This window comes from Temnothorax nylanderi, unplaced genomic scaffold, assembly GCF_030848795.1.
Source record: "Temnothorax nylanderi isolate EJ_2023f unplaced genomic scaffold, tnyl_v1.0 TNYL_tig0103_pilon, whole genome shotgun sequence".
Lineage (NCBI taxonomy): Eukaryota > Metazoa > Arthropoda > Insecta > Hymenoptera > Formicidae > Temnothorax > Temnothorax nylanderi.
Genome location: NW_027249165.1, coordinates 550,534 through 572,860, shown reverse-complemented (window position 1 = coordinate 572,860; position 22,327 = coordinate 550,534). Strand labels below are relative to the sequence as shown.

Sequence of the window (22,327 nt, the reverse complement as noted above, 5' to 3'; positions counted from 1 at the left end):
TTAGTTTATTAAGAACTTACAAATTTGGACTTAAAATCACATTTCTAATGTTTTCATTGAGCTTTTTGAACAAAGAGCTCAATCCGAGCACGTTAAAACACGTTTGTCTCATTCACAGCCGAAACGCGCTGCCGAGCGCCATGTTGTCACGTGACATAGTAGTGGTGGATGACCACCGGATGACACGTATGTCGCGGCTTGACAAACGGCGCTCTTGGCGCAAAATTTGAACGAGATATTTGAAGTGGTTCAACTCTCTTCTATGGTCAAGTCTCCCGGACTCTCCCTATTTATTGACAACTAAAGAAATACATAGGTATGATCGGTTGCGCTAGCGGACTCTTTTCCTAGAAACCACAATTATGCATTCATTTGCATTTACTTTGTCTTAATTGCTCTTAGAACATTTAGCTTTATTTTATCACAAAAAAATTGAACGGGATTATTTTTATTCTCTGTTACTTTTAAGCAAGATAAAAGAACTGTAGAAAAATCTCCAACCTCACATTTAAATAGTTTTTATTAAAAATCAATCACGGATGATGTCTAAACTCGTTTAAGATAGCAAAAACATTTTCACAGCGTATCTTAAAGTATTATATTTTACATAAAGTGATTGGAAATTCGTTTCTCGTAAGCAATAGAGGAAATTATACGTTATACGGCGATTGTGACATAGACCGAGCTTCGGGAGTCTTAGGGCCGTAGCGAATGTGCGTGAGATGAAAGGATTCTGATTAACTACAAGCCTCCTTCCGCAAACACTCGATGGAGCTTCTGTCACTGCGAAATCGATGATCCACGCCTGTCAGGCTATTAACACCTCCGACGTGGTTCGTTATCATTATCGCCTGACATCGGCGGGGATTTTAATTTGAGTTTCACCGCATGGGCACTATACTCTCGTGGTAGTCGGCGCCGTACAAGGAAGCAATCAGCGATGAAAGGCGAAATTGGCGCGAGCCGCGAAACCCTGCGGTGATTTTCAGAAGCGACAAAGGCTGCCCGCTGGCGCGGTCTGATTAACAATTGAAATTTTGCATTCGCGCCGACGTAGTCGTCGGTTGACACTAATACCAGCCGGCGATACGGCTGACTTTTTCCGCGAGATCGGTCAACAACGTCATTTTCTCTTCTCTTTTTATTTCTTTCTCTTTTCTTTCGATCGATCGCTGGGTCTCGCAGCGGTTCAACTGTGACACCTGCTGTTGAGGATATGAATATGCGATTTCCAGATCTAGGTTCGCATTGCGCGTAACGGTGCCGGCGAGATTTGCCTCGGCTTGTTCGTCGCACAAACGAATCGACGTCCATTATCCGAACGACGGAGATTACGCCAGGAGAGATTGACTTTCCGACGCGAAAGATCGCGCCGATGCTTTTACGACGATTGATGCATAGTTGGCTACTTCGTTACACATCGTTCACCCGCGGGCATGCAATCGCCGTTTGTCTCGCAGCGAGGTCCCGTTGCGCGCTCCGCGGAGCGCGTCCTGACTGAAGTCTTATCACCATAAACTAATCAGCCGTCAATAGGCGAGATCGCCGCGGTCATAAGTAAGCCGTGCCCGTAGAAACCACAAACAGCGTGCTAAAATACTTATAATGTGTCCGAACGGAGGATGCGCGACCTTTAACGGGAGAGAGAATCCGCGCGAATCTTCTTCTCAGCGAGTGCGTGCGCGAGTGCGTCTCAGCAGCGTAATCTAAAAACGCACAATCCTGTTGTACACGGAACTCTCTCTAATAAACTTGTCAACACATGAATTTCGCTGTGGATGCAACGAAGGAAAATGTAAATAAGGAAAGCTATATGCAAGGTGTAAAATATCTTATAGAATATCTCGCTAAGTAGATTATATGTGATCGATGCCTCGCAAAAATTTTTTGACCTAAATATGGTCCTTTGGTATCGTCGTAGATTCGAAAGTAGTTGTCGAGGAATGAGCCGGCAAAATGAAAAATAATAATATGACACGCGAACGCGGAACACGAAGCGTCTGTTCTTTGTGTAATGAGTCGACAGCCGTGGCAAATGAATCCTTTCTCTCCCTAAACGCAAGTGGCTGATCTATCGATCACACCGATCTATTAGCACGGCTATCGATCACCGCGTGTCGCGCAGTCAAAGTCGTCGATTGAAGTTCGTTAGACTGATTGAAGTTAGCAGCTCGGCCCTGTAATAAAATGCGACCGAAATGTCCTCGTTTCTATTCGACACGCAACTTATACGATATATGTCTTCCTATTATAATTTATCATGTGATTAAAGGGGCTAATTCGCCGCTCGCTTTTGGATACGCCAGTTTACGGGATATAGTAGGTCGAAGGTCGAAGGAGAAATTTTTGGAAATTTATGATGAGTCCTGGTGTTCAATTAAGAAGGAATTTGTAATAAGGCCTTCGAAAGTACGCTCGACATAATAATAACGAGTTTGTTAATGAATCGACTTGGTTGCCCAAATAAATTTAGCTCTCGCTTCTAGATCGATATTTCATTTGTCCTAAATTTATCCTAAATAGTCAGTCTTAATTATAATAAATTACTATCAGAGAATTAGCCGGAGAAACCAGGTATGACTTGGAAAAATTTTGTTTCTGAAAGATGGGCCTAATAAATTTTAGAGAGAAAAAATTTATGATCAAAGAATATAACGGTGCTGCAAACTGTAACTCTATTATTTAAGAAAACTTAAACAATAATGTTCAAACCAGGCCAGTTTTATTAATTTATTTTCAGGAAAAATATTTGTACAATAACTTTTCCACTTGAAAGAAAGATTTTCATTATTTCAATACAAAATATTAAATAAATATAAAACTATATGAATGAGAGTTACAATATCTTTTAAAACATTATTGATAGCATTAATAATTGCAATAAAAAATGTTCTAAAATAAAGTTACATTACTTTTCATGTTAATCTTCAAACTGTTGTATGTTTAAATACAATTTTATGATAAATATATTATCGCATTCGCGACTGTGAACGCAAAGGTTTACGACCTGGAAGTAGGTACTTAAAGACCGGTGTTTAGATACCTCCTAAAGAGTGCGTCATAAAACCAGCGAGAATAAGGTAACGCGTGCAATTTGCCGCGGTACGGCGCGATCGCGCGACCAGCCGAGCGACTTGATAATTCATTATCTCCGTGCGGCGCGGACTCGTCTCATTTTCGCCGCACGGGGTCCTCGATCACGCCTAACGGCACCGCATCGGCGTAAATACGTTACGTAATTAATTTCGCGCAAAGCACGGCTCAACGGCGTTATATTTATAGCGGTGCATTAACCCCGCGGGGTTTTATGCGCCTCGCTCGCTCGCTCGCGCGCGGATATCGAGCCAGAGTCGAGGCAGAGAGTCCGAGAGTCTCGGAAGAAAGAATTTCAGTGCTGCTCCTCGGAAGAGAGCTCGTAGGCTCGCTCGCTCGCTCGCAACGTATGCGCGCGCGAAAAAAATGGAATTCTCAGGGGTCGAACTCCAGGTGGAAATATCGATAGGGGGTCAGCGCGGGTTAGTTAGCCACGCACGAGCCGGTGCTGCCGCGCGCCTTTCTCATATCCCTTTTCTCCTCTGCGGCCTCTTCCTTCCTCTATCGCGACCTGTTCTTCCTCCTCCTCGTCTGTCTCTCTCTCTCTCTCTCTCACTCTCTCTCCTCCCCGATACTCCAACTTCGTCCTCCGGATTTATGTCTTTTCTTCTCTTTATCTCTTTCTTATTCTTCGCTTTCTGCTCGCGCTCGTCGTTTTTTTTTCTCGTTCGGCGTAGGTGCGGATGTGCTTTAACCCGGTACAGAGTCCACTGATGGTGGACCACTGACTGCGCACAATTAGGCCTCGGCGCAGAACGAATTCATCTTCGTTGGATGCGCGAGACTCCAGCCAGTTCGGCACGATCGATTATCAATCATTCTACCGCGAGCCACTCGAGCCTCGTACACACGGAAATATCGTAACCTTGTGTATACATCGGACTCGCTCGGAGTGGCCCGCGGGATATTTCCACCCCCGCGACTGACCAATCCCTCGGCCAGTTTCGACGTTTCCTGATAGACGTTTCCAGTGCTCAACGAGCCGGCACGTCGATCGGGATAAAGTGGCTGTCGAGATCTCTGATGATGTGCGCCGGATCTTATCGGGGCCCGAGCAGAAATCTAATTTTCGGGCGTCGTGATTAATCGCACCTGATATTTTTTCGGAATATTAAGCGTGTGATACCTGAACGCGATCATATTCTGATCTGCGTCTATTCCTTTATCTTTATGCGGAAATACCTTCAATATGTATTATAAAGTTATGCTTACATTAGCGAAGAACTTTACATGTAAAGGAAGGTTTGGAAATTAACTCCGATGAGATACAATACATGCGTTGTAGCACATTACGTGCACGTTTCCTGCCTCGTTCTCACCAAATGGGCCACGGGCGTTCGATTTTAATGTACATACCGTGAAGCCGCACGGCGCGCCATCGATTTCTTAATGATTCGAAAGAATAAACATTATCTTTGTACCTTATTTTACGCGTGTATAGGGATAATTTGCTCAATCCTTATATTATAGTCTACGCGCGTGGAATGCATTATCCCACAGGGAACACAGCGAAAATCCGATCGTCGTGGGTGGCGGCTCTCCCATCCATCGGAATTTCGAAGCTCGCTTTTTAAATTAATGCCTCGGTCGACGTGTTTGTGTTCTCACTCAATCACCCGTTGGCCACGTTAGAACGCATTTATGTAAATAAATGATGTGCGTTCGGCCGCGTGCCCGCGAGGAAAAAGTGAGAAAGCTAGAGATTTGTTATAAACAATTAAAATTTTCCTAATTAGCAGTAAAGACTTTAATCGACCTTATATACTGACAATGATTATAATTGTCATGACAAATTATCACGCCGCTTCGACCATATATTTTGGTCTTTCTAAAATTGATGTAATTTTGATGCTTATATTATAAGCATCCTATTTGAATAATTTAATTTATTGCGAAAAATATTACCTCAGTCAGGGTTTCACAATAAATTAAATCATTCAAATAGGATGCTTACAATATGTATAAGCATCAAAATTACATCAATTTTAAAAGAACCAAAATCTATGGTCGAAATGGCGCGACGATTTGACATGACGATTATAATCATTACCAGTAGGGTCGATTAAAGTTTTTACTGCTAATTAGGTTAATTATTGACTGGCGAAGTAAATGTTACTATTCGGAATTAAAATTTTCATTATTTGTCAACTTTTTATATTTTCAAATATATATTTAAAAAATAGAAAATTTTGTTGCATATATTGCTAAAAAATATTCAAATACTTTTTAGCAATATATGCATTACTGTTATCACATCCGAAAGCTTTTTCTGTAATCACGCAATGGAATATAAATCACTCAGAGTACAATTCTGTTCTGCACTCAGGCATGACAAGATCAGAGGTGACACAAAAGTGAGAACATACCGGAGGGATTGGAGGAGGGTGGAAAGGATGATGGACACTGGAGAACCGAAGGTACCGATGGAACCGTCGTGCCGATGTCATTCTGCCGCGTGATTTATTGCTCGGACGTCAGTTCGTGCGCATCGCTGCAGCTAGAAAATCGTTTGCATTGCGCAAAATTTAATAAAGCAATCCACGTATCGACATCTCTCGCTTCTCTCTCGATTCTTCTAATCTTTCTCAACCGCGATCGCGCGTTCGCGGCACGACCGATGAAAGTAACTGCTCGCGTATCATAATTGCGCAACTTATATACATATGAATAATACCAAATCTCTATCTCGCCGAATATATTCCCTGCACTGTGTCAAATTCGTTTATCCATCGAATGCAGAAACAATTTCGTGACATATCTATTAAATCGAAAATACTTGTTTTATGCGATTATTAATATAGAAATCGCATAATCATACCGATACTAGCGTACACAATAAACTGTGTTTTATCGTTCCCACTGTTGTCTGGACAACACATGTTTGATCGTTTATAAAATAAATAAAAAAATGTAGAAATTTCTCGAACTTTGCGGAATAGACCCGCGTAAGACAAGGCGCTTGAAAAAAATAACAGTGAATAATAGCAAATATTTACATAAGGACATAAAGATCTATTTGGAAAACACAATGATAAACAGGAAAAGCAGGTCCTTATGAAAATATCGCTCACCATTATTTGCACCTGACTCAAATGTCGATAGAGTCTCGCCGTACGGCGGACGCAGTGATAATAGTCGAGATTAATAAATCCTGCTTTCCACGGCCATCAATCGCTGAACGCCGAGGCGAGGATTGTTAACACGTTCCTGCTTCAACGTCGACGATAGAAATATCACTCTCCCAGGCGGAGATACGGTAGGTGCAAGGAGACTTTACCGTCTTCTTCTACCACCAGCATTACCGTTCGCGCTCCTCCTCCTCCTCCTCTTTCTCCTCCTTCTCCTCCTCCTCCTTTTCTCCTGTTCCTCCTCTTCTTCCTACTCCTACTTCTCGTTCGCTTCTGCATATTCCTGTTCGGTAATCCGCGGTCTCTTAGGTGCGATAGCCGCTCGCGCCAACGCTCCTTGCGCTCGTTGCGGGCGTTCTCGCTTGACAAATGATCGTTGGCGATTCGATTTGTATGCTTTCTACCCGTACGAGGTACGGGGCTGTCGTTATGACGCAATTGTAGAAACGAAGGAAAGGAGCGACAATGACGCCCCCGCCCGCGCCGGCTCCTGTCGCACACCCCGCGTGTAACGCTTAATGCGAACCTGTGATTCAGGAATAGCAGGAGTGCCAGAGACAATGACGACGGAGATGCGACGGAAAAATACCACTATCTCAAGATTATCGAAGCCCGCGGATATTTTATTACGTTTAAAAATAGCATATCCGAACAAAGTTGCTTGAGGATTACGTGAAACGCGTTACACAACTTTAAAAGAGATTAGGATCTATGAAGGAAAATAAAATTTTCCTATGCGATAAAAATAAATTAAATTACCTACATATAATCTATATTATTATTTTTTATTACGTTCTTTTAATTTGGTTATTTAGAGACAAATGTTCCTCTTATAGTCTGCCGGAATTTGACGAAAACGAAGAAAAAGCACTCTCACCGAGAAGTTAATGCCGCAAAGCAACTTTTAGGGCGGTACCCCTTGTGCCCTGCGTACAAGCGGCCGTTTAACGACGCCAAACGACCAGCCGAGTGATATTTACTTGGCTACGAAATGAGCGACAAGTAAAACGAGCAGCGTTCTCATCAAAAACTTGTCAGCGACTCTCCCTTAGGACACAGGCCTGCGGTAATGTCACTGCGATGGAACTTTTTTGCGGAGGGCTCCGGGGGAGGCCCCGTTTTCGTGCGCGTAATTCCCGAAGCGAAGGCTCCCGGGCACGCACGACCGGCGTAATAATCTTCGCGAAATCTGAGCGATCCCCAGGCATTTGCATACAGGCTGGTCGTTATCCTCGTTCCTTGCGCGGCGCAGGATGCGGGGGCGGAGTTCCCAATTTCGTATCAAGGGTTCGACTCGCGTGGGCCCGGGGCCCGCCGGTCGAGAGTGGTGGGTCCACCGCCGCATTTGCCCACCATGCGTAATGTTCGACTTGCCGCGGCAAAAAGGTTATTACGTTTTTTGCCGGTTATCCGAGATTAAAAACGACTGGGGGCGTTGTAATTGCAGCGGCGCGGGGGCCCCGGCCGGTGGCTGCTACCGGGCAGCAACAGGGGCACAAATAGTGTACAAACTCGCCCGTCGTCCTATCCCGAGGGGAGGAGAGAGAAAGAGAGAGAGAGAGAGAGAAAGAGAGAGAGAGAGAGTATCATTCCGGGAGGACGATGAAGGTAAGGTGGAGGACGACGACGCCGTGGATCCTCGGGGCACGACCGCGCAAATTATAGACTAGCGCCAGCAGAAGCCAGTAGGAGCCAGCGGGAGCGTAGCGCCGGTGTAGCACGGAAGCTTGACCACGCTCCTCCGCGTTCTCTCCTCTCCTCGCAGACTCGCGGACTCATGAACGACGGACTCTCCGCTATCCCTGCGAGTGAAGCCGCGCCGCGTACTAATTGGACGGCGTTATGCATCACTTCACCGAGAGCGTGATTACTGAGATTTTCGCACCGTGCGTTAAAGGAGCTGTTGTCGATCGGGTCCAAAGTTGTTCTTGCATATGACATTGCTTTTATACGGAGAGAAATGTTAACGATCAGTCACAACTGTAATATTTTTAGTTTCTCTCTTTCTAATTTTGCACGATGGTGCTGCAAATCTTACATAAAGATATATGGCACTGTGGATATTCTCTAAAATGTGAGAAACGCCAGCTACAACATCGAATTATATCCATATTAAGCGAAAACGTTTCTAACGACATCCTGTTCCAATCAATTAAGTATATCGCTTAATAAGCAATCAGCAGCGCAGCTAACAGTTCAATCGACTGGAACGACGCGCCATTAAACAATTTTTTAACAGTGCGAACTACGCTTAGAACTACGGCGAACCGTATACACGCGTATACCACATTACGCATACGGGCAACCTGAAGAAAGACTCAATCGCTCATAATGTTTGACACGCGCGTCATTAATAATATTCAATATTATTACGTAAAAGAGTCCTCTTACATTATGTCGCTCTATTGAAGACCACAAACGCTTCATTTTCCACCGTCATAGTACACGTCGGGGCCACTACATATGCCTGCGAGATTACATTCTCCTGAAAGAATGTCCAGCCTGGTAATCAGCCTGTTCGCGATGACCAGTACCAGATACCGAGCGACAACGGTTTTACTGTCACTCCCATTCGCGCGAACGGGACGTCGTTGTCGATGGGAATGGGATTGTCGCGATCGGTCGGAAAGAAACGGCAAATTTTCACCGTGTAGGATCGTTGCCTATCTGCCGCGGCCGCCAAACCCCTCTCCTTTACGTAATACGATTTTCAATTGTATACGCCCATCACGGTGCCTTTTTATTCATATATATAATCTCGACCGAGCATATGCATGAGCTTGCTCGCGAGAGCGCGGGGAGGACGCTTTTGATTATCGGACCTCGAACCAGTATCGGGGAGAGGCGTGCGCGTGAGGCCGTAATACCGACATACCCGCGTGCTTCTTAGCGGGTATGCATTATAATGCATCAACAATGCACCGGCGCGGTGTACATCAAAGCTACGACTACGTGAGTGACTACGAGCGCGCCGCGACGATACGGCTGTACGGTTCTTGCCGGCCTCGCTGTCGATACGCCGCATTGATCACCAAATAACACATTGTTCGGCGCTCGGAAGATATTTAGAATGTCTTTATATATCCGCCTTCCTTTAACGTAATACTTAATATCGATAAGTGTCATGCTACATCATACGCGTATGAATATTACACGTCCCTTTACATATTTTTTAAATTTGTTTCTATTTTGTTTAAAATTAATTAGTTATTGAATAATCAAATATGATTCATGAGATGTCTACTTAAATTAAATTTTAATATTAAATATTTTATTTACTAATTCGATTGTATTTTGTCACTGTGTGAGAAGTGAAAATGAATTGCGTATATTCCCACGATACTCATCTTAAACGACTTTCGAATGTTGTTCTCGATACTCGCAAAATAGCTGCGGACGACATGCGTTCGGGCACGACCCGGTATATTTTATCTAAGTATGCGCAGTAGAGAAGAACAAAGGGGTATGAGGCTCCGCGCGCTCGCTGACCTAATACCGTACGTACCAACCAGCCGATGCTGGGAAATGCTCGACAGAAACGATCCCGCGGAATTCGCAGCCGGCAGTGCGTGGACGTGCACGGCGCATAGCTGCGAAACGAATCGTCGTCCGTATCATGACCGATTCAATCAGAGGTGGCGCCAGCCAAGAAGAGGGTATAAAAGAGGAAGTGAGAGATGAGATGAGAATTGTATAGAGGAAGAGATGAGCGGCGGATGAGAGAGGCGGCGAAGAAGGTTGAAGTCCGATGCGCTATATGAAATTGTATATCTGCACTCTGATAAAAAAGATATATCCATCCCCCCTCTCAGCAAACTTAAAATTAATCTCTCAGATTTTACAGAAATTCTTAATTTCGTAGAACGGGATTCTTATCAACCTATTTAAATGCATTTATAGGCATATATTTCTACATATTTTAGAAACAGAAAAAAAATATTACAAAATATATTACAAATATGTTAGCTTTAGTTTTCTTTTCCTGTTTTTGAGACAGACTCAATTTAATCACAGAAGTGGTTAAATCAAAAACTTTTGGGATCTTTGGACCTTTGATTTTACATTATTTGTTCATTACAGATATTTTCAAGGAAATTACATTTTATTCTTTAAGATATCGAGAGCATATCTGTAAAGTTTTTTTTTTTTGATTGAATGAGTCAAGCGAGTTGAATGATTGGAGTCTTTTAAATCTCAGTGTATATTTTCCAGAGTTAATTTCTGCACTTATACTTTTTTGCAAGGGGTAATGCAGTAGCATGATATCAATCCGTGAACAAAGAGGAAGCAAATAATTTCAAGGGTGGTGGTGAGATTCTTCCCTCCCCTCTTGCCCCTTCGCCGTGCATAAGCCGAATGAACGAAGCCGTGGAAGAAGAAGAGAAGGGCAAAGTAGCGAGAAGGAATGAACGAAATAACAATCCGTCGCGCCGGCCAGATCATCCCAGGCGGCGTGTGCTAACTAATGGCATTCAAAATTAGTCCTACCGGTTGCGAAATTATTGAGTCCGAGTTCACGGACAAGGCGGCCGATACCAGAGGCCTCGTCGCGGACGAAAGTTCTCCAGGCGTGGGACTCACAGTAGCCGGAGCCGTTCCTCGCGACCACAATTGCCGGGGGCCTGCCGGGTTTGTTCGATATTAGTTTTCGACCCCGCTTCACGTCCACCTCCTCCTCCCTGCAATTCTCTTCCGTTCTCTCTGCCTCGCCTCCACGAACTCGGTCGCGAAAACGTTTAACTGGTTATTACGGTTATAGAGAAGCAGCGCGTTCTCGCGATACAATCTGTATCCGTTCTCATTTCTTTAATCTAGCCGACGATTCTACCGCCGCTACCGTCCATTATGCACCCGTTCAAATTATCTTACCTTTGTTGAATTATTTCCAGCGATTTGGATTAAAAATATTGCCCGCACTGAGATGAGAATGGATGGAAATTGCGTTTCAAGATAATGACAGAATTATGAAAGGTAGAGAATTTCTTTAGAATATATTTCCTGTATAATTCTGTCATTTTCTTTAGAAATCGTATTTCTAGAACTGATATAAATAATTCCTCTTTTATATACAATATTAACTTCTTATATTTCGTCTTATATTATTTCGAAGAAGACATGAAGATTTACGTAATGCTTTTATTATAATTCAGTTTTATAGTTCCAGTTAATCATAAATTTAAGAAAAATATTCACTATTTCTAATCGATGTATTATCGAACTTTGATTGTATGATTTTCTGTTTCAAGTATAAATGGTAAATCGCTGCGCAAACCAAATAGCTCAATAGATTCGAACGGTCATACTTTTCGAGAAAGACATCTCTCTTGTATCGGTCACGATACCTAATTAATTGACGTTACCGGTTGCTGCGTATGGGCAACAGTCGAAAGAACGAGAGGGACGGCCTGACGCGATGGAATTTAACGGGGAGGCGACGAGACCGCGCTAACGATGCCGCCGCGAGGCGTTGATTGACTCGTGCCCCGATTTGACACGTGCTTCGTCGCCGTTGCTGTCGGCGCTCGGCTAATTTGAAACGAAACGACTCTCCACGGCGTTAATGAGTGTCTTGTAATGCGTTAGATGCCGGTCATATTCCCAGATCATGACGCAAGCCTACCTCGCGTACCCTTTCACCCCTACCCGATCCGTATGATTCGATGACGATCTAAGATGACTCAACTGTTCCAGAACATTTGTTAAGTGTCTTCGATTCCTACGTTGATTAACTTTAACCGCGTTTTAATTATCTCTCTGTCTATTTCACGACTTTGCCTTTAGGATTAAATAATTAAAAAAAAAATGAGGAATGATTGATTGCCGACGCGTGATAAAAAAGTTAATTCGACTAACTCGCGCGCGATTTGGGTCACTAATATATCGATTACAAGTTTTTTTTATGAAGAAGTACAGGATTTCTGTTGCCTAATGATTTCCTTTCCCTGCGCCATTTCGATGCTCCTGCCGTCTTGCTTTAGTATTTTCGGATTATCCCTTCCTTCTGCTAGTCCAAATGTGGCGAAGTGATACAAATTCCTTCCGACACATTTCGCTCTGAACGACAATGATGAGATCATTTATCATCGTAGAAAAATGAACGCCTTCCATACACCTCTCCCTACACACCATATCTTTAGCATGAATTGCCTTGTTCCCACGAAGAATTACATACTCAGAAGACCGACAAGGCGGTCCATCCGACACGGATCTCATCTTCGTCTAACGTGTCCCGCTTTTACCTGCCTATCGACCTGTGCTACCTCCAGGATAAGATTTTCGTAACCGAAACTCACGGCGAGACGATTCTCTCGCTTTAACCGGCGTCTCAGTCGGCGACGTAGGTGTAAAGCGGACTCGCGGAAATTTAATTTGAAGCTTGGTTAGCCTTTTCATTAGAGAGTCTCCTGCGCTGTCATGTCGCCCAGTCCAGAGAAAACATTTTCTCAGAACGTTGAAGTAGACATGTCGTTATTGTAATGGTGCTCTCGCCAAGTCTCTTCTAATCATTACCCGGTTGTCTTCGAGCCGAGAAGGTAAATAAATGCGCGTCGTGTGTCTTATAGTTTACGATCTCTGCTTCGTTACGTATTTGACGCCGCGCCGTGTAGAAAAGGTCTGCGCAGGAAGATAGATGCCAGCGGATAAAAGTAAAACCTTCTAAACGGTGAAAGTTGAAAGACGGTGTCGAGTTTTCAATTTTCGTCCGGCTCAACTTCTATATGTTGATGAATTGAATAATCATTTTGTGCATCGTCTCGTCGTATTCTTTCGCGCGCGGAGAGAACCGGTATGTTATTTATAAATCTTCTCTTAGGCCAATTCTGCGAATCACTCACATGATCGCGCCAGCTGCTCTTTTGCGATTCTGTACACATGCACGCGTGCGCGCGGCTTGTGTACAGGAAGCGTTCCTAATAACATCGGCCACGCCACTTCAGCTCGCTTTAATGATCACAGATTAATTAGTTCATTAGGGATAAGATTAGGATTTAGGATTGGGAAAGTTTTTGCTGATCATGCTGATAGCGCGAGACGGCGCTGTCGATGTGATTGAAATTATACGGCGGCCGTACCGTCGCGCGGCACATAAGGAGATGTGTGCTTAATGTCGGAATTATTACGCATCAATTTTGCGCGTTAAGCCGCTGATCGTTGTCACCGTCGCGGAGTAGTAATTAGATAGAGCCTCGCAGGTGTATTACGCGCAGCGAGCAGCGCGGATCGGGTTGCCTTCCTCGAGGCTCGTTGTCGTCGATGCCTTCTCCGAGAGAAAGTAATGTGCCGCGCTCGCGGCTATACGATTTCCCGAACAAACGAATCGTAATGACGCGGATGCGCGGCAAGCGCGAATAAACGAGATCCCGATTTTAAACGTCGGACAAGTGCGCGGCAAGGGAAAACAAGCCGCGTCTAATTTTCCTTGACTTGACTCCTGTCTTGACTGACTGTCATGTGGCGCGCGACGACCGTGATCGGCACGCGCGAAACAAGGCGAGATCAAACGAACGCGATCCTCAATCGAAATGACCAGTCAATTAATCGATCGGGCTGCTTTGTAAATCATTTGGTTTGTAAATTATTTGTTCGAAGTTGGTTAAACAATTACCGAGTTAGGATACGAAGTTGTACTCTAACGTGGCGGGCGATCACGTAGATCTCGTGTCTGTTGTCCTCGACGCGGCGCCGATATTTCAATCGTTCGATAGGACAGCTTTCTATCGGGTGCGACCCAGGCCGGATGTCATTGAATGAATGACGCTCGCCAAGGCGTATAAATTTAAATCAAGCATTCGCGCATTATGCTCCACGGCCGCACGGCTCTATGGAGCCATTTACTATGAGGCAAACCACTAGATACCATTAGATACGACCTACGCGAGGTTCGAAGGTGTCGAAGGCTCTGGCTCCCTTCGACGCTACGAATTTACAGGAACGTGACGAATGGTTTGAGTAGTGTAGAGCAGTTGAACGCCCACACGCACGCATATACCCCGTAAATCATGGAGACACAATGCCGATACTCGTTTATGTTTTATAGATTTGCATAAATCAATTTAGTGAATCCCACTGATTGTACAAACACTGATTGACAATCATAGGTTTAATAGCTGGCGAGAGTGCATATATTAATTTAGAAGATTTCATTTATTTTAAACGTCATAATTCAAGTTCTTTCGCGCTTATGTATTACTCGAGACATTTTTCTACTCTTAACATATACGTAAGAATTTAGTTAGCCATGGCCGTGTTTGGCCATTGTTATCGTATTTTCCTAAGATTTTAAATAATATCTTCCATAGATAAAGCAATGTACAATACTATTTTAGAAACTACTTTAGGATCCACAGATGCATTGCGGCAATGCACGAATAGCATCTCCTGGTAAAATGAGAGCCACTGATGGCGGAAAGCATCGCCGCCGGGACGCAGATCAGAGACCGTTCTGAGGCACAGGGGCCCCCATTACTTGTGTCCACAATGTCGGGATATTAACCCGCTTCACCTGAATGCTCGTCGTGCACGCTTCGCGTATTCCTCACGGTTCCCTCCGCTGGCCGCGGGGACGCCGCCGCGCCGCGCCGCAGCGAAGAAGCGGGGAAGAGTGCAGAAGGAAGGAAGAAGAAGAAGGAGGAAGAGATACGGGGAACGACCACACTTTACCTCACCTTGCATACGGGGGCCCCGGCTTCGTCGTGCGCTCGTAGAATCGTGCCACTTGTCCTGGAATTCTCGGGGACAAGTGGCGTCCGAGTGGGTCTTCTTCCGCGTTCGCGTGGACGCGCTCGAATTCTACAGGCATTTTCTACTTACAGTAAATAAGGCCACTTGCGGAGGACTTGCTCGGCACCGCGGGGTACTCGGAATAACTTCACCTATACCAGCACGGTGCGCGATTCGATCTTCACTTAATGTTCTCGCGGTTGAGATCTTCCGTGAGCTAAATCTGTCTTTCACGAAAAATATAGTAAACAAAAAAAAATAAAATCAAGAATAATTTTTCATCACTGTTTACGATTAAAAGCTAAATATTCGCGTCTTTGAAAAGTAGCCGTGAATTAATTCACGACGAACGACGTTGTTCACGAGCGTTCGTCGATCTTTATTGGCGTGCGATCGATTATTCTGTATCGTTCTGTAAGTACATCGAGTGCAAAGCGGGTGCACATTGTACGACAATGACTCCGCGCGCAGCCTACGCGCCCGTGTTCTTTCGCAACGCTGACGATAATAAGGATAATAACTCGATTTTATTGTCCACCTTTGCCCTTTCCCCCCTTTTCCTTCAGGAAGACATTTTCTGGCGTGACGTGCCCCCTTCCGATCCCTCGCGCTACATAATGCGCCACTTTCGCGCCGTTCCACTTAAACCTAATGCACCGTGGCATCACTAAACGCATCTTTGATCTTAATACCGGCGATATAATGCGCGAAATTAAATTAGCCGCTCCGTTGTATCACGGAGCAGGTCTTTCGCATGAACGTGACACCTAAATGGATCAAATTTTTCTCCCTCGCTCTCTCATTAGTTCGCAACACGAACGAGAGGAGAACATTAATGCGGTCATTTATTATGAGAAAGAGAGAGGCAAAATAGACGTACACAAGTTCTTCCTCTGACTTTACTCCTACCCTCTTTTTACATTTTTCACTAATATAGTTAATACTAATAATATATAATTTAATATAGTTACTACTAATAATATAATCTGAGTATTTAAATCACTGTTTACAATTGCACTTTTATATTTCTGTGTTCATCAAACATTAGATATAGCGACTGATTAAGGGACGACTACAGGGAGACTTGCAAATCGAAGCGGAACTTTCGTACGACGGGGTGACTAAAATCCGTACGTGACGCATCAACATTCACGATGACCCAGCGCTACATTCTGCAACGATCTAAGAGAGGCGTAAACAGACCGGCTATATAAACCACCAACGGAGGACTGACCAAAGAGGATACGCGTTGCGGTACAGTCAGCCGTGCAAACTCGACCTCGATTTTCCTCCATCGCGACAATCTTAATATTATGACGCGGAGTCCGTTTCCTGCTGTAATACTTTACGCAGAATTATTGGATTTGAATAATTTTAATGAGATTTTCTTCGGAAATTAATATCATTGGGACGTTAGCATGGTTCTGCTACGCGACGTTCCGCCGCGAAGGTCTCCGCGCGTAATTGGTACCACGAGAATTTACGACCCCTTGTTCTCCAAGCGTTTTAGATAATGTGTGAGATATTGGCGGTCAATGGACATTAAAATAAACGATGCTTAATCGACGAGTGTCAGAGTTAAGTAGCCTCGTGTATGAAAAAAAGAATCTCCTGTATCTCTGGATGTTAATAGTTCGAACGTGACACGGCGCTGCTTTACGACGTACTAGATAGTTCCCCCGGTTTCGCAAATGACTCTTTAGTCGAGCACCGCCGATTAGTATAGCCGTTAAGAGTCGCCAGCGGAATACATTTTACCGATAACACTGTGTATAATATCGGCACGCCGAGGCACGGACGCGTTTAACCGCGATTTTGCGACGCGATTGTACCGGCAGGCATGGTGTTACATATTAGTGTTAATAATTCACGATTTTATGGCTGCGAACTCGTGAAGTTGGCATTACCGCGGTGCCTCGGGCACAATGCAAGTACAGTTTGCATCGACGTGAGCGACTCTCTTTACCATTACTCTTTCCCTCTCGTCTTCCTGGTGCGCTCCCAGCATACCTTATAAAGGTTTAAACACGCCGTAAATCCTCGAGGTGCTAGATAGCGTTACCGAATCGCGATGATTTTTGCGACGGCCGACGCCGCGACGGGCCGCAGTATTTATCGGTAAATCAAGCGACGACAGAGCCGAACTAATCGGCGCCGGGCACTACTCTCTTTCTCTCTGTGTGTTTCTCGTGGGTGTAAATTGAATATCACTCGCGCATACAGCAAGTGCCACGAAGAAAGAACGCGATGAAAGAACGGGTTCGCGCACCGTGAAACGCGATACGGTCTCGATACCTTCGACCGATATTGATCTCCTACATTGTAAAAGGAAGAAAAGAATGACACGCCGTACGAATACGGCGCGAAATGGTCCGGTCGTAAAGTCGCGGGGCGTAGGTGTTAACTTCTCGCGGTACCAATTCAATCGCGAGCACAAAGCACCAACGGATATGAGGTTCGCCGAGCGGCGAAAAATCTTAATTACGAATTCGCAGCCATCTGATTTACGTTATTTGCCAGTCGACACGTTTCACCCGGTGCCGATTGCGACTTTATCTCCCTCTTTTAAGCCGTTCGGCCTTTGTCGCGATGATCTACGATTAATATGGATACTTTGACTGACTTTGCAGACTACTTATAGGCCCAAGGATATTTATATCAAACAATCCAGGCAATATAAATTCTTTATCTTAATCTTATATCAAAATATATTGTAATATTCAGTTATATAAGTTGTACGAAACGATACTGAATCAAATGATTATTGATATATAAAATGTATTAGACAGAAATTCAAATAATAAATATTACAAACGAATCTACTTTTAGCTGTGCTTTCTTTCTTTGGGAATATCACTCTATAAAAAAAGATATGATTTGATACGTTATTTAAGATTAACCAAATTGTTGAAAAAGAGTTCTCTCTTATCGCCCACACCAAATAATCAATTATATCACTCCCTTTATCCCTCCCGGATAATAAAGTTACCTTGCCGCGAAATTGCCATTTAGTCAAGCTTGTATCTCGGTAACTTTCAAGGAGAGAATCTATCGCGCGCGCGGTGGCTGCGTCGCCCGAGGGCTTCCGCTGGCGCCTGTGATCGGCATTTCTCAGCCTGTCATTACCATACGCACTCATCCGTTGCACGCACAATCTCGCGTGCGTGAGTACGTGCACGCCAATCACCGCGTGGGAGTACGGCGACGTCGAAGTGTCTCGTGTGCGATCTCGCAGGAAGCACGAGAGCACGTGCCGGCCGACCGACCGACCGGGAACTCGATACTCGCGATAACCGTCGTTCCGCCGATCCGCTACTATCAGCTCATTCGTTTTAATGCGGCTTAAGCGACCGCTTCGTTCCGCTTCGTACGCGAAACGACGTACGATAGATCGCGGTTTAATGACGCAACGCCATAAACTTCACCTTGAAATTAATAAAAGGCGTTCCTAAAATTAACCCGAAATGTAGTAAAAATGTGATTTTGCTGATTTATATTACAATATTGTACGAATTCTCTTTTAAAATTCAGTATTTACTCTTTCATGTAAGGAATACAAGCTAAGAGTTAATTGGCGAAAGAGCATTTTAATTTGAACGCGAATGCCAAAGTGCACGGCGTGGCGATTCGGCGATTGCTTGCATGCTGTTGGGTTTTGATAGGATGTAACAAACATCGATATAATACGACAATACGTCACCGTGACTTGTTCCTGGATTAGTCATCGACGGAAGTCGCCGTTCTTAATCGTTATGCGCGACGAGATGCGCGTCGGAGCTTTGATCGGTTATCTACCTCGCGGCCTTTAAAGTTTTAGAGACGCATGCGTTAGAAATCTAAACTGCTTTAATTTTTCCTATATAATTAAAATAATTGTGTATATTCAGTTTGCTATATTTAATTTCTTATAGTTTTCTTTTATTTCAAACAATCTCGTAAATTTATCGCTGCCTACTGGCGCCGTTATATTGAAATGTTTGATTATTTTTTTAATCAACGGCATATCGATGGCAATCCATCTCTGAGACTTGAGGTAAGCTATTGAGGAATAACTAGCGAGAAGGAGAATTATAGCACCTTTTCTGCACAAGGCCTCGCGTATGGCATGTCGACAAGATAATTATTGCAAAAGCCATTTCCACAGGGACGATCGTCTAGTTGAGCGTTGTAACGAGGCTATACGCGTCGTTACGCATGCGATTATCGGGAGTGAAAAATTACGATATGCAACATGAAGTCGCCCTTGTGTGCGATTAGATGTACTACTGCGGATGCGCATCGTTCGATGCCTCTCATAATTGTGCTTCTCGCAAAACAGGAACGTACTCGTACATGACGTATATTTCTGAGAATCCACAGAGAAACGAAGCGAGAGTCACGAAGAAAATTCGCGCAAATTCTTTTCTTCTATTCAGAAGAAATCTCAATGTTTACGATAGCGAGGAAGCATCGACGACATGCGTATAAATTCGCGGGTCCGGCAATAACAATAGCAAAATACTTGCGTATGCCCGCTGATATTTGAAATAGACGCAATTTCACAGAGAGATTGAGATACCGACTTAGCGGTAATTCAACGACGAAACTCTTGAGGAGTGTATTTCGTATGCCTGGCTCCATTAATATTCTCTCGATAAGGGACGCGAGATAGTCGATCTCACATTCTCGAGTCGTAAAGACGATTCGACGACGAGTTTTATTGGCTCGTAAATCGAAAGACGATCTAACCGTCGCGTCGCGTTGCGTCGGCGCGGCGTGCCGGTCCGTTTTCGCTCGACCGCGAAAATCTATCACGGCGAACGAATTCCGCGATGATGATTGTCACAATCAGGACTACAAGTCGAGAGACAAGTATCTGTACCGGTCGCGTAACCTGCTGCGCGTTCGCGATCTGCCATGATAATCTGCTCGGGTCGACGAGCGTTGTGCGGGTCCATTCCTCTCTCCGCTGGCCGCCGAAGACGCGTAAAGGTTAACATCGACGTAAAGGCCTCCGCGGACGTTCCACATCACCGTGCCCGTTGCCATTTCTGGCAAGTAGATGCTCTCAATTGCGAGGACCATAAATCGAGCGCGATACATTAGAACTGATACGGAACACAGATCGATAAAATATTAATACGGGAGAGAACGACGGTAGTTATATCACCGATGCGTAGAAATATTATTGATTTCGTCCGCTGGATTCAAACTGCCTTTCTTTTTATCCCATCCCGTCGATGCTTTCCTAACGATCGCGTCTCATGTCTTATACATAATGCCACGTGAATGGCAAACCTATTAACGGGTGATTATCTTTTTATATTATTATTTTCTTATCCTCGCTCGTTCCTTTATCTTTTTTACGAAATTTTAATGAGGAGGACTCTCACTCTAATAAATCCTAACGGATATTTCAACTGTAAAAAGTTCTGGTATCAGATTGCGATGGCGGAGTGCGTATCGAGAAATTGCCCGTGCAGACACGTGGTAATTAATACCACGTGGTATATCGGAACGTCTTATTATTATTGCCCCCAATTGAGCTCTAAAGTCGTTTCTAAATTTGGATACCGTTAGAATGAGGAACTAAATCAGCACACTATCAAAAAATTTTGCTTGCTGGCTGTATAGAAAAAAATAAATAAATATACAAATATTTTGAAAACTTCGTAATTAATATTAAATTAATATGTTGGCGTAATACGTATAATTTATTATATTATGACGTGTTTGAAAGCAAATGACAATAGCAAATATGTTGACAAACAATTAAAAATGTGATTATCATTGTGTTAGCGCGAGATTTTGTTTCGCATCAGTTTATGCATGCGAATGATTTCAGTGTGCCAGAGCAATGGGTATTGTTGCCTCTTTATGCGCATACCGTTACGGATATTATGTGCTGGAATACCGCATGCGTGTGGCGTCGCGTCGCCCTTGGCGAGTGCTCCGCGATCGACTTGATGAAACGAAAGGAAGCGATTGTTCTAAGAGAGGAGTGAGCGACTCGCGCGAGCGCGTTTTCATCCATCCCTGCTCTTTCACCTCGATTCTTCCTCTCGCCGGTTGTTGCGTTCAATGGGCTAGGATTCAGAACAACGGGGAAAGGCGGGGGAGGACGGGGGGCCCCACGATCAGTTGCCAGGAGGAAGAGCGAACTTGTAAAATCACTCGGAGGTCACTCGGAGCACGCGAACTGGCGCGCATACCGCGCGAACGGTCTCGATACGCACCACCGCCCGCTGTCGCTTGTCTATGATGCGCCTTGTCTTCGGCTTCTCGCTATCGCGAAACGTAAACGCAATGCATCTTGCGATCCATTAAACTATGAAGTGCGACGATATGTAATACTGTAAAGGCCATATCAGGCTACGGATCAGGATTGAGATTGGATTGAAATTTAATCAATCAGAATAGGGAAAACTGATCTCAAGTTTAGTGAACTTTGCTATGATTGGTCAAGTTTCAATCCAATCTCCATCCCAATCCGTAGTCTGATACGGGCTTAAGGGTGATATGCTAAAGAAAAGCTACTATACACTATGCGATGCTCAATCTGCGCGAATGTATGCGATACAAATAATTTCTGAAAATGAAATTAAAGCTATAAACAAAAGAAATTCATAGATTTCCAAAAATTTACAAACGTAAAACAATAGAAGTGAGATTTTCGTGTTTATTTATAAAAAGATTGGAAGGGTACACAGCCTCCCTCGAGGCTTAATAATTGTCGGTACAAGTCGCGTGTCCTAAATTTGAATACATGCGATGCTTCAAAACACTAGGTAATATGTCTCGAGAAAATATGGAGAGGTTGTGATACGTTGCTGAAAGTGAAAAGGCGATTAGGGATAGGAGGCAGGGGGCGAGCGGGGAGAGAAAGCGAAGGTACGCAGTGCGAGCGCGAGATCGCGGAGGAGCATCGGTCGGTGGTGGCGATAGCCGCGTTACACTTGAAATTGCTCTCTCGCTTCTCTCTCCCGACCGCGCGGACGGCGCGGCGCGCGCAAAAATCGCATCGCGATCGGCTCTCTCGGCAAGAAGAGCGCGCGCGCGCGATCGGGGCGCGGGCAGCCAACCCAGGCAAATGTCAGGTCGTGACTTTCATGCGGTCTACCACCTGCCATGGGATCGGTAAGTGCGTCGTTATTAATGGCGTCCCGATCCGATCGCATCCGGAATAGGCGTAGGTCTACGACGATGCCTCGATATTGCTTCGCTCGCCGCCGCTCTTCTCGCTGCGGGCATTTGATCGTTGTTTGCTCGCCGGTACATGCTGCTCGAATGGACCCCGAGTTTATTCAAGAGCGTTCCACGCGAACGCTCGGATGGTCGTGGGGAGATGTGCGAGTCGCTGGATGAACGGATGACGTGTTCTTGCGAATATCGCGTCACCGCTGCAC

General features: G+C 44.6%; 1 long non-coding RNA gene across 4 annotated transcripts in view; it reads left to right on the top strand.

The window, feature by feature from the left end:
• The window catches only part of LOC139775719 (uncharacterized), an 86,025-nt gene extending 68,255 nt beyond the window's left edge, over positions 1-17,770 (top strand). For 2 of the 4 annotated variants that reach the window (XR_011718911.1, XR_011718910.1), the window contains exon 5: positions 5,420-6,013. This is a non-coding gene — a long non-coding RNA (uncharacterized lncRNA). Of the gene's footprint in view, positions 1-5,419; positions 6,014-15,990 lie in introns of those variants that run through there. The other 2 variants (XR_011718912.1, XR_011718909.1) reach the window with 2 other exon arrangements.
• Positions 17,771-22,327: the final 4,557 nt, after the last annotated feature.